The following is a 13,226-nucleotide window of genomic DNA, read 5'->3' on the forward strand; positions in this document are numbered from 1 at the left end:
CTCCTCTCTGCACAGGCCATACAAACGCTTCACATCGCGTGGCCGCTGCCACTCTAACCTGGTGGTCCCAGCGCGCACAACCCACGTGGAGTTCCAGGTCTCCGGCAGCCTCTGGAACTGCCGGTCTGCGGCCAACAAGGCAGAGTTCATCTCAGCCTATGCTACCCTCCAGTCCCTCGACTTCTCGGCGCTGACGGAAACATGGATTACCACAGAAAACACTGCTACTCCTACTGCTCTCTCCTCGTCTGACCACGTGTTCTCGCACACCCCGAGAGCATCTGGTCAGCGGGGTGGTGGCACTGGAATCCTCATCTCTCCCAAGTGGACATTCTCTCTTTCTCCCCTGACCCATCTGTCTATCTCCTCCTTTGAATTCCATGCTGTCACAATCACTAGCCCATTCAAGCGTTTATCAATGAGCTTGACGCCTTGATAAGTTCCTTTCCTGAGGATGGCTCACCCCTCACAGTTCTGGGTGACTTTAACCTCCCTACGTCTACCTTTGACTCATTTCTCTCTGCCTCCTTCTTTCCACTCCTCTCCTCTTTTGACCTCACCCTCTCACTGTCCCCCCCTACTCACAAGGCAGGCAAAATGCTTGACCTCATCTTCACTAGATGCTGTTCTTCTACTAATCTCACTGCAACTCCCCTCCAAGTCTCCGATCACTACCTTGTATCCTTTTCCCTCTCGCTCTCCTCCAACACTACTCACTCTGCCCCTACTCAGATGGTATTGCGCCATCGCAACCTTCGCTCTCTCTCTCCTGCTACTCTCTCCTCTTCCATCCTATCCTCTCTTCCCTCTGCTCAATACTTCTCCAACCAATCTCCTGATTCTGCCTCCTCAACCCTCCTCTCCCCCCTTTCTGCATCCTTTGACTCTCTATGTCCCCTATCCTCCCCACCGGCTCGGTCCTCCCCTCCTGCTCCGTGGCTTGATGACTCATTGCGAGCTCACAGAACAGGGCTCCGGGCTGCCGAGCGGAAATGGAGGAAAACTAGCCTCCCTGCGGACCTGGCATCTTTTCACTCCCTCCTCTCTACATTTTCCTCCTCTGTTTCTGCTGCTAAAGCCACTTTCTACCACTCTAACTTCCAAGCATCTGCCTCTAACCCTAGGAAGCTCTTTACCACCTTCTCCTCCCTCCTGAATCCCCCTCCCTCCTCTTCCCTCTCTGCGGATGACTTCGTCAACCATTTTGAAAAGAAGGTCGAAGACATCCGATCCTCGTTTGTTAAGTCAAACGACACCGCTGGTCCTGCTCACATTGCCCTACCCTATGCTTTGACCTCTTTCTCCCCTCTCTCTCCAGATGAAATCTTGCGTCTTGTGACGGTCGGCCGCCCAACAACCTGCCCACTTGACCCTATCCCCTCCTCTCTTCTCCAGACCATTTCTGGAGACCTTCTCCCTTACCTCACCTCGCTCATCAACTCATCCTTGACCGCTGGCTACGTCCCTTCCGTCTTCAAGAGAGCGAGAGTTGCACCCCTTCTGAAAAACCTACACTCGATCCCTGATGTCAACAACTACAGACCAGTATCCCTTCTTTCTTTTCTCTCCAAAACTCTTGAACGTGCCGTCCTTGGCCAGGTCTCCTGCTATCTCTCTCAGAATGACCTTCTCGATCCAAATCAGTCAGGTTTCAAGGCTGGTCATTCAACTGAGACTGCTCTTCTCTGTGTCACGGAGGCTCTCCGCACTGCTAAAGCTAACTCTCTCCTCTGCTCTCATCCTTCTAGACCTATCTGCTGCCTTTGATACTGTGAACCACCATTTGATACCTCTCCACCCTCTCCGAGTTGGGTATCTCCGGCGCGGCTCACTCTTGTATTGCGTCCTACCTGACAGGTCGCTCCTACCAGGTGGCGTGGCGAGAATCCGTCTCCGCACCACGTGCTCTCACCACTGGTGTCCCCCAGGGCTCAGTTCTAGGCCCTCTCCTATTCTCGCTATACACCAAGTCACTTGGCTCTGTCATATCCTCACATGGTCTCTCCTATCATTGCTACGCAGACGACACACAATTAATCTTCTCCTTTCCCCCTTCTGATAACCAGGTGGTGAATCGCATCTCTGCATGTCTGGCAGACATATCAGTGTGGATGACGGATCACCACCTCAAGCTGAACCTCGGCAAGACGGAGCTGCTCTTCCTCCCGGGGAAGGACTGCCCTTTCCATGATCTCGCCATCACGGTGGACAACTCCATTGTGTCCTGCTCCCAGAGTGCTAAGAGCCTCGGCGTGACCCTGGACAACACCCACTCACGTCACCCCGCTCCTCCGCACACTCCACTCGCTTCCAGTTGAAGCTCGCATCTGCTACAAGACCATGGTGCTTGCCTACGGAGCTGTGAGGGGAACGGCACCTCCGTACCTTCAGGCTCTGATCAGGCCCTACACCCAAACAAGGGCACTGCGTTCATCCACCTCTGGCCTGCTGGCCCCCCTACCGCTGCGGAAGCACAGTTCCCGCTCAGCGCAGTCAAAACTGTTCGCTGCTCTGGCACCCCAATGGTGGAACAAGCTCCCTCACGACGCCAGGACAGTGGAGTCAATCACCACCTTCCGTAGACACCTGAAAGCCCACCTCTTTAAGGAATACCTGGGATAGGATATAGTAATCCTTCTAACCCCCCCCCCCCAAAAAAAAAAAGATATAGATGTACTATTGTAAAGTGGTTGTTCCACTGGATATCATAAGGTGAATGCACCAATTTGTAAGTCGCTCTGGATAAGAGCGTCTGCTAAATGACGTAAATGTAAATGTAAAATGTCATTTTAACCATATCTACATGTACATACTACCTCAATCAGCCCGACTAACCGGTGTCTGTATGTAGCCTCACTACTGTTATAGCATCGCTACTGTTATTTTTCACTGTCTTTTTACTGTGCTTGACATTTACTGATGGGTGCCTGTACTCATTGTGGGTGCCGGTATTATTTACATTTAGATGCAGGAGCTCTACATACTTTTGAGCTTATATTCTATTATGGCAAGTGGTACCGTATGGCACCGTTCCCCTTGATTTGATTTCTTTACTTACTTATTTTTTACCTAATACCTTTTTTGCACTGTTGGTTAAAGCCTGTAGGTAAACATTTCACTGTAAGGTCAACACCTGTTGTATTCGGCCCACGTGACAAATAAACTTTGATTTGATGCTCCAGATACTCAACTAGTCTAAAGAAGGCCAGTTTTATTGCTCATTTAATCAGAACAACAGTTTTCAGCTGTGCTAACATAATTGCAAAAGGGTTTTCTAATGATCAATTAGCCTTTTAAAATGATAAAGTTGGATTAGCTAACACAACGTGCCATTGCAACACAGGAGTGATGGTTGCTGATAATGGGCCTCTGTACGCCAATGTACAGGAGATATTCCATTAAAAATCAGCCGTATCCAGCTACAAAAGTAATTTACAACATTAATAACGTCTACACTGTATTTCTGATCAATTTGATGTTATTTTAATGGACCAAAAAAAATAGCTTTTCTTACAAGGACGTTTCTAAGTGACCCCAAAATTTTGAACGGTAGTGTATATGTGCATACATCAGCTGTTCTTGCCATAATATGTACTTTTATCAAATAGGGCTATCTTCTGTATACCACTCCTACCTTGTCACAACACAACTGATTAGCTCAAACGCATTAAGAAGGAAAGAAGTTCCACAAATTAACTTTTAACAAGGCACACCTGTTAATTGAATTGCATTCCAAAAGGCAAAAGGCCTCCTGCAGGGACGGGGGATTAAAAATAAAAATAAATTAAATAAAAATATAGGACAAAACACACATCACAACAAGAGAGACAACACTACATAAAGAGAGACCTAACTAAACAACATAGGATGGCAGCAACACATGACAACACAGCATGGTAGCAACACAACATAACATCAGCACAACATGGTAGCAGCACAAAACATGGTAAGGACATTATTGGGCACAGACAACAGCACAAAGGGCAAGAACGTAGAGACAACAACACATCAGGCAAAGCAGTCACAACTGTCAGTAAGAGTGTCCATGATTGAGTCTTTGAATGAAAAGATTGAGATAAAACTGTTCAGTTTGAGTGTTTGTTGCAGCTCGTTCCAGTCGTTAGCTGCATCATACTGAAAAGACGAGCAACCCAGGGATGTTTGCGCTTTGGGGACCTTTAACAAAATGTGACTGGTGGAATGCGTGTTGTATGTGGAGGATGAGGGCTGCAGTAGATATCTCAGATAGGGAGGAGTGAGGCCAAACAGGGTTTTATAAATAAGCATCAACCAGTGGGTCATGCGACGGGTATACAGAGATGACCAGTTTACAGAGGAGTATAGAGTGCAGTGATGTGTCCTATAAGGAGCATTGGTGGCACATCTGATGGCCGAATGGTAAAGAACATCTAGCCGCTCGAGAGCATCCTTACCTGCCGATCTATAAATTACGTCTCCGTAATCTAGCATGGGTAGGATGGACATCTGAATCATGTTTAGTTTGGCAGCTGGGGTGAAAGAGGAGCAATTACGATAGAGGAAACCAATACCCTTTGACTTTTTCCACATTTTGTTACATTACAGCCTTATTCTAAAATGTATTAAATGATTTCCCCATCAATCTACACTCATAATGACGAACTGCGTTTGAGAACAGATCAATTAAAAGAGCTGGCTAACACTTATGACAAAGTACGTGAACAAACTCTTGACCAAGTCTGTATTCTACAGAACCAACTCGTTTTAGCCAATAATAAATACGATAAAGTCCACGCAAAACTAGATGAATCTGACAAGCTAGCTATTAACAAGGGGCGAACAACTTGATGCCCTGCAAATTGTTTTGGATGAAACCACTCAAAGCAATAATGTTCTATTACAAAAACTGCAGACTAAAGACGATCAGTTAATGAACACACTGACCAAGTTGAATGGTAAAACAGCAGAACTCCTTGAAGTAGCTGATCTAATTGTCGTGTATTTGGACTATCATTAATGTTATGACGATTGTTTTATCAAATCGATTAACTATGTTTAATTATTACGATGATTAAATTACCCATGTAACAATTAAGTAGTAATCTTGGGGCACCACAGAAAAAGTTTATTTAACGAGTTACCATTTTCCAAATGAATTCTTAGATGAAAATATATCTTACATTTTAGTCATCAATGAATTGTTTACCTTCTATCAGTCTCATTCTGAATGTCGCAAAATCCTTGGTTATCTGCACACACCCTAGCACAAGTGATGAACCAGCGATATACAAATTCGCTTATTTATTTACTTACTAAATAATCACACAAAATTACATAAACACACAACAGAACAGCTTACATATTGAGTACTACATAATGAAATGAAAAGTCCCTAGTGGACTAAACCGATATGACGGCTTGTTACACAAAATGAAAAGGGAGGGGCACGTAAGAAAGAGCTGGAGAAAAGACAAAGGACTTCACTATCGTACACAGCTGATAACTATGTTAATGAAAATGCTAATACGTTACATATGAAAGGCCACTCATTCGAAAATAATTGCAATGTACATATTTACGATTGTATGCCTTTGTTGTCTCTCTGTTGAAATCGCAGGTCCGTCTGCTGGAGAGTCAGTCGACAGAAAGACGTACCAATGGTTGTTTGATAGGGAAATGTTATTTTCTCGTCTTCGGTTTAGTCTCCTTGACTATTTTACATATACAGATGCACACTGTGAATGTGTAGTCTTTAGTTTTGTAGATTTCTTAACCATTCGTGACGTTTTCAATATGAAGCTACAGCTCCATGCTCTCTGGTTTAAAGAGTAGTGGCCATTTCAACGTGGGGACACCCGTCCCTGCGTTTTCTTGGATAAATGTAAGTGCAATTTAAGCACTAGGGGGAAAAGGGGCGTTCCCTCCTTTTGTCATAATGTCTGTGCTCACATGGGCATGGCCACTGACTTGGTTAAGACGTCATATGAAAAAAAATGCTTTCATTTAAACTCAGCAAAAAAAGAAAACGTCCTCTCACTGTCAACTGCGTTTATTTTCAGCAAAACTTAACATGTGTAAATATTTCTATGAACATAACAAGACTCAACAACTGAGACAAACTGAACAAGTTCCACAGACATGTGACTATCAGAAATGGAATAATGTGTCCCTGAATAAAGGGGGGGTCAAAATCAAAAGTAACAGTCAGTATCTGGTGTGGCCACCAGCTCCATTAAGTACTGCAGTGCATCTCCTCCTCATGGACTGCACCAGATTTGCCAGTTCTTTCTGTGAGATGTTACCCCACTCTTCCACCAAGGCACCTGCAAGTTCACGGACATTTCTGGGGGGAATGGCCCTAGCCCTCACCCTCCGATCCAACAGGTCCCAGACGTGCTCAATGGGATTGAGATCCGGGCTCTTCGCTGGCCATGGCAGAACACTGATATTCCCGTCTTGCAGGAAATCACACACAGAACGAGCAATATAGCTGGTGGCATTGTCATGCTGAAGGGTCATGTCAGGATGAGCCTGCAGGAAGGGTACCAAATGAGGGAGGAGATTGTCTTCCCTGTAACGCACAGCGTTGAGATTGTTTGCAATGACAAGAAGCTCAGTCCGATGATGCTGTGACACACTGCCCCAGACCATGACGGACCCTCCACCTCCAAATCGATCCCTCTCCAGAGTCCAGGCCTCGGTGTAACGCTCATTCCTTCGACAATAAATGCCAATCCGACCATCACCCCTGGTGAGACAAAACCGCGATTCGTCAGAGAAGAGCACTTTTTGCCAGTCCTGTCTGGTCCAGCAATGGTGGGTTTGTGCCCATAGGCGACGTTGTTGCCGGTGATGTCTGGTGAGGACCTGCCTTACAACAGGCTTACAAGGCCTCAGTCCAGCCTCTCTCAGCCTATTGCAGACAGTCAGTCTGAGCACTGATGGAGGGATTGTGCGTTCCTGGTGTAACTCAGACAGTTGTTGTTGCCATCCTGTACCTGTCCCGCAGGTGTGATGTTCAGATGTACCGATCCTGTGCAGGTGTTGTACACGTGGTCTGCCACTGCGAGGACGATCAGCTGACAGTCCTGTCTCCCTGTAGCGCTGTCTTAGGCATCTCACAGTACGGACATTGCAATTTATTGCCCTGGTCACATCTGCAGTCCTCATGCCTCCTTGCAGCATGCCTAAGGCACGTTCACGCAGAGGAGCAGAGAACCTGTGCATCTGTCTTTTGGTGTTTTTCAGAGTCAGTAGAAAGGCCTCTTTAGTGTCCTAAATTTTCATAACTGTGACCTTGCCTACCGTCTGTAAGCTGTTAATGTCTTAACGACCGTTCCACAGGTGTATGTTCATTAATTGTTTACGGTTCATTGAACAGGCATGGGAAACAGTGTTTAAACCCTTTACAATGAACATCTGTGAAGTTATTTGGATTTTTATGAATTATCTTTGAAAGACAGGAGTTTAGAAGGATAACATCAAATTACATCTTTTCACAAACAGTTTCCAATATAATCATAAAATTTCCCCAGCACTTCATTGTGAATGATCACTTAGAATTATACACATTCAGAGATACAGTTCTGTTGTTCTACTGTCCTTACACTGCAAATTATTAACACATTCAACAGGATTTTTCTTTAAGTGCCCACGACCCTTCCAACTGGTTGGAATACAGAAATATTGTTTCATTATTCAACCTTTTTATGTTAACGTTTCTCTATGTGTTCCACAGTCACAGAGCAGAGTTTTTATGACCATTCAGAAAGTGAATATCCAACAGAGATTGGTAATAACAATATAGAGTATTTTTTGAAGGTATACTAAAATGAAATCAATGCCTTCCAATATGGAGAAATGTATCATGTTTGTTTTGTTTTAACCCTTGCAATAGGGGAAAAAAGCTAAATGTGGTTTGAGAGTGATCTGTGTGTTTAAGTAGTAGTGATGAGGTATTCGTACTGGGAAGAAGGGAGTCCTAGTTGAAGGAAATAGGTTATGGAGACTAGTGAAAGTAACAATGAATGGTAATTGGCTTTTAGATAGCAATCCAATAATTCAATATTTTACTAATTTGAAGGAGTAAAACAGAGGGATTGAGCATTGGGACTGATTATAAATTAGAGGCTGCTCACTCTTCAAGGCCTGGTCCACTGCTCTCGTGTTTAAGTAATCTGTTGTTTGGGTTAGAGATATCCTATCTGTGGAACAATAGATAGCTGCCAGTACACACTGAACTCAAATAAAAAGGCTGTAAGAGACACAAGTAATTTTTCCAACATTCCAGTGGGTCAGAAGTTTACATACACTAAGTTGACTGTACCTTTAAACAGCTTAGAAAATTCCAGAAAATGATGTAATGGCTTTAGAAGCTTCTGATAGGCTAATTGACATCCTTTGAGTCACTTGGAGGTGTACCTGTGGATGTATATCAAGGCCTACCTTCAACCTCAGTGCCTCTTTGCTTGACATCATGGGAAAATCAAAAGAAATCAGCCAAGACCTCAGAAAAAAAATTGCAGACCTCCAAAAGTCTGGTTCATCCTTGGGAGCAATTTCCAAACTCCTGAAGGTACCACGTTCATCTGTACAAACAATAGTACGCAAGTATAAACACCATGGGACCACGCAGCCGTCATACCGCTCAGGAAGGAGACGTGTTCTGTCTCCTAGAGTTGAACGTACTTTGGTGCGAGAAGTGCAAATCAATCCCAGAACAACAGCAAAGGACCTTGTGAAGATGCTGGAAGAAAAGTATCTATATCCATCTATATCCAAGGAAGAAGCCACTGCTCCAAAACAGCCATAAAAATGCCAGACTATGGTTTGCAACTGCACATGGGGACAAAGATCGTACTTTTTGGAGAACTGTCCTCTGGTCTGATGAAACAAAAATAGTACTGCTTGGCCATAATGACCATCGTTATGTTTGGAGGAAAAAGGGGGAGGCTTGCAAGCCCGAAGAACACCATCCCAACCGTGAAGCACGGGGGTGGCAGCATCATGTTGTGGGGGTGCTTTGCTGCAGGAGGGACTGGTGCACTTCACAAAATAGATGGCATCATGAGGATGGAAAAATATGTGGATATATTGATGCAACATCTCAAGACATCAGTCAGGAAGTTAAAGCTTGGTCGCAAATGGGTCTTCCAAATGGACAATGACCCCAAGCACTCTTCCAAAGTTGTGGCAAAATGCCTTAAGGACAACAAAGTCAAGGTATTGGAGTGACCATCACAAAACCCTGACCTCAATATTATAGAACATGTGTGGGCAGAACTGAAAAAGCGTGTGCGAGCAAGGAGACCCACAAACCTGATTCAGTTACACCAGCTCAGTCAGGAGGATTGGGCCAAAATTCAACCAACTTATTGTGGGAAGCTTGTGGAAGCCTACCCAAAATGTTTGACCCAAGTTAAACAATTTAAAGGCAATGCTCCCAAATACTAATTGAGTATATGTAAACTTCTGACCCACTGGGAATGTGATGAAAGAAATAGAAGTTGAAATAAATAATTCTCTCTACTGTTGTTCTGACATTTCACATTCTTAAAATAAAGTGGTGATCCTAACTGGCCAAAGACAGGGAAGGTTTACTAGGATTAAATGTCAGGAATTGTGAAAAACTGAGTTTAAATGTATTTGGCTAAGGTGTATGTAAACGTCCGACTTCAACTGTACATTCGTAAATCAAGACCTTTCTTGAGTTGGGCTCTGGGAAGGTGCATCTGTTGAGAATCTGAGTCTGTTTGTTGTGGGGGAAAAGGGTTGTGTGTGTGTGTGTGTGTGTGTGTGTGTGTGTGTGTGTGTGTGTGTGTGTGTGTGTGTGTGTGTGTGTGTGTGTGTGTGTGTGTGTGTGTGTGTGTGTGTGTGTATCCCACAACTGTTGCAAGGGAGTAAAAGATGTTAGGGACAATATAGGATGATTCACAATAATTGCTTGCTAATATAATAATTGCTTGCCATAATGTAATTTTGGTAATGCCGAGACTGGTGAGAGGTACAAATCCTTTGCATAAATTGCCTACATCACTACAAGTATTAATAGCTAATTATGGAAAATAAGATGAACAAGATTATAAAAAAATATGTATATATATATATAATTTCATTTTTTTAATGGCTATATATAATACTAATCGAGGTGAGGGTGATGGAAATGCAGAATGCATGATCCACTTCTGTTCTGTGGGTAGCACTGTGTGCTCTTTTCAAAGGATGGGTCCCAGCCTCTCCGGAGCTATGGGATGGCATCCCAACTCGGGATGAGGAAGGGTTTTAGCGGGTAGAATAGTGGGGACCAATTGGAGGTTTACTTAGTAGCAATGCAAATATCATGGTACAGCTATATAGACACTTATTCATAATGTTACTTTTTAATGGTACGTTTACAAACATATATTTTGATAAATAGAATTGAAACTTGTGTCTCATTAAGGTAAGTGGTGAAATAAGTATAGTCAGTTATAATTGTAATGGCTTAACAGATAATAAGAAAAGACGATCAATATTTACCTGGCTAAAAGAGAAGGAATATAATATCTATTGTTTACAGGAAACTCATTCAACAATTTGGATGAAGTTTTGTGGAAAAAGGACTGGGGGGCGAAATATATTTCTCCCATGGGCAAAGAAATTGAAAAGGGTTGATGATATTAACGGTAATTTTGATCCAAATGTGCAAATTGTCCAAACAGATCATCAAAGTAGATGGATTATTGAAATATGTTATTGGACAATAAACAGATATGGTTTATTAACCTATACGATCCAAATAATGATGATCCAAGCTTCTTTGAAAATATAAGAATTTATCAACTCTACATGAAACACTGGATTCTATTATTATGGTTGGGGATTTTAATACGGTTTTAAATACCTCTATGGACCGTAAAGGAAATCACACTACAAACTATCACCCTCAGGCACTTAAGGAAATCATGAATGTCATGGATATATTGGAATTAGTGGATACAGTTGAAGTCGGAAGTTTACATACACCTTAGCCAGATTTGTTTTGTGTTGTTATCAGGATTGAAGGTTATTACCCACCAGATTGTGTAGTGCTAATATTTAGTATATTGAATATTACATTTTATCTTGAGGTGGTCTACATAGCTGTGTTCAGTCCATCTTTTCCATACAGTTTTTAATGTCACAAAATGAAAACCAATATTACATTCGTTTTCCATAGTTCTCCACTGACCATTGGTCTGAATATCTTCTGAATGCACTGTACACATCCATATACTGTACATACTTAAGTGTACGTGCACATGTATACTGTACATCCATATACGCCCACAGAACAAAATAACTATGCAACTATACAAAGCAACTAAAGAAAATAATATAATGTTAAAAATCATTAAATTACCATATGTTTGGTTGCTTTGAGTCTAATGAGTCTTGTGTCTACACAATATTGTTTACCAGGAGTGGTTTCCATCTTTTTTCACATACATCTGTTTGCAGTGTTATTTAATGTGTTATCTTTTCCATCAAGGGAACATTTTAAATACATTATTTACAAAGTCAACATCATCCTTCCAGAATTTCAAGACCCCAAAATATGTAGGTAGTTTGTGGATAATTCCCCACATTTTATCCAGCATTCATTGGTTGTTTCTGGTCTTATCTTCAACATTTTGTCTGGAGTTAGAAATTATGATTTTCCATTGAATACTCTTTCCATAATGCTTGAGTGGGTAATGGTATGAGCATTCTTACAGATCCCCTCCCAAGTTTAATTTTCACTATTCTCCCCAAATTCAGATTCCAATTTTGCACTTAGTTTGCAGAGTATTGCTCTGTGTCATGACAGCAATAGATTGGTATAGCTTTGTAATTTGTTTACTACCAGTAGCTGTGATGCTCATTCTACACAACTGACATTGTTGAAAAGCTGTGGAGAACATCATTAAAGTGCCTCACAAAGGGCATGTGTGATTGATGAAGTTATATATCCTTTTAGCCAGCGCTCTTTAATGTTGATCAATAACACAGAAAAAGTAACACTACTTCAAACATATGACTATTTCACAGCATTTTAAAGACAAGACTCTCCTTTATCTAACCACACTGTCCGATTTCAAAAAGGCTTTACAGCGAAAGCAAAACATTAGATTATGTCAGCAGAGTACCAAGCCAGAAATAATCAGACACCCATTTTTCAAGCTAGCATATAATGTCACAAAAACCCAGAAGACAGCTAAATGCAGCACTCACCTTTGATGATCTTCATCAGATGACAACCCTAGGACATTATGTTATACAATACATGCATGTTTTGTTCAATCAAGTTCATATTTATATCAAAAAACAGCTTTTTACATTAGCATGTGACGTTCAGAACTAGCATACCCCCCGCAAACTTCCGGGGAATTTGCTAACAAATTATCTAAATTACTCACGAAAAACGTTCAAAAAAAGCACAACAATTATTTTAAGAATTATAGATACAGAACTCCTCTATGCACTCGATATGTCCAATTTTAAAATAGCTTTTTGGTGAAAGCACATTTTGCAATATTCTAAGTACATAGCCCAGCCATCACGGGCTAGCTATTTAGACACCCGGCAAGTTTAGCACTCACCAATATCAGATTTACTATTATAAAAGTTTGATTACCTTTTGTTGTCTTCGTCAGAATGCACTCCCAGGACTGCTACTTCAATAACAAATGTTGGTTTGGTCCAAAATAATCCATCGTTATATCCGAATAGCGGCGTTTTGTTCATGCGTCCCAGACACTATCCGAAATGGTAAATCAGGGTCGCGCGCATGGCGCAATTCATGACAAAAAATGTCTAAATATTCCATTACCGTACTTCGAAGCATGTCAACCGCTGTTTAAAATCAATTTTTATGCAATTTATCTCGTAAAAAAGCGATAATATTCCGACCGGGAATCTCCTTTTCGGCAAACAGAGGAAAAATCACAAAGACGGGGGCGGCCAGGGCACGCGCCTAAGCCCACAGTCCCTTGATCGGCCACTTGAGAAAGGCGATAATGTGTTTCAGCCTGGGGCTGGGATGACGACATTATGTTTTTTTCCCGGGCTCTGAGCGCCCATGGAAGACGTAGGAAGTGTCACGTTAGAGCAGAGATCCTTAGTAAAAGATAGAGATGGCAAAGAAGTTCAAGAAATGGTCAGACAGGCCACTTCCTGTAAAGGAATCTCTCAGGTTTTGACCTGCCATTTGAGTTCTGTTATACTCACAGACACCATTCAAACAGTTT

Source organism: Salmo salar, chromosome ssa09 (genome assembly GCF_905237065.1).
Source record: "Salmo salar chromosome ssa09, Ssal_v3.1, whole genome shotgun sequence".
NCBI classification, from domain to species: Eukaryota; Metazoa; Chordata; class Actinopteri; order Salmoniformes; family Salmonidae; genus Salmo; species Salmo salar.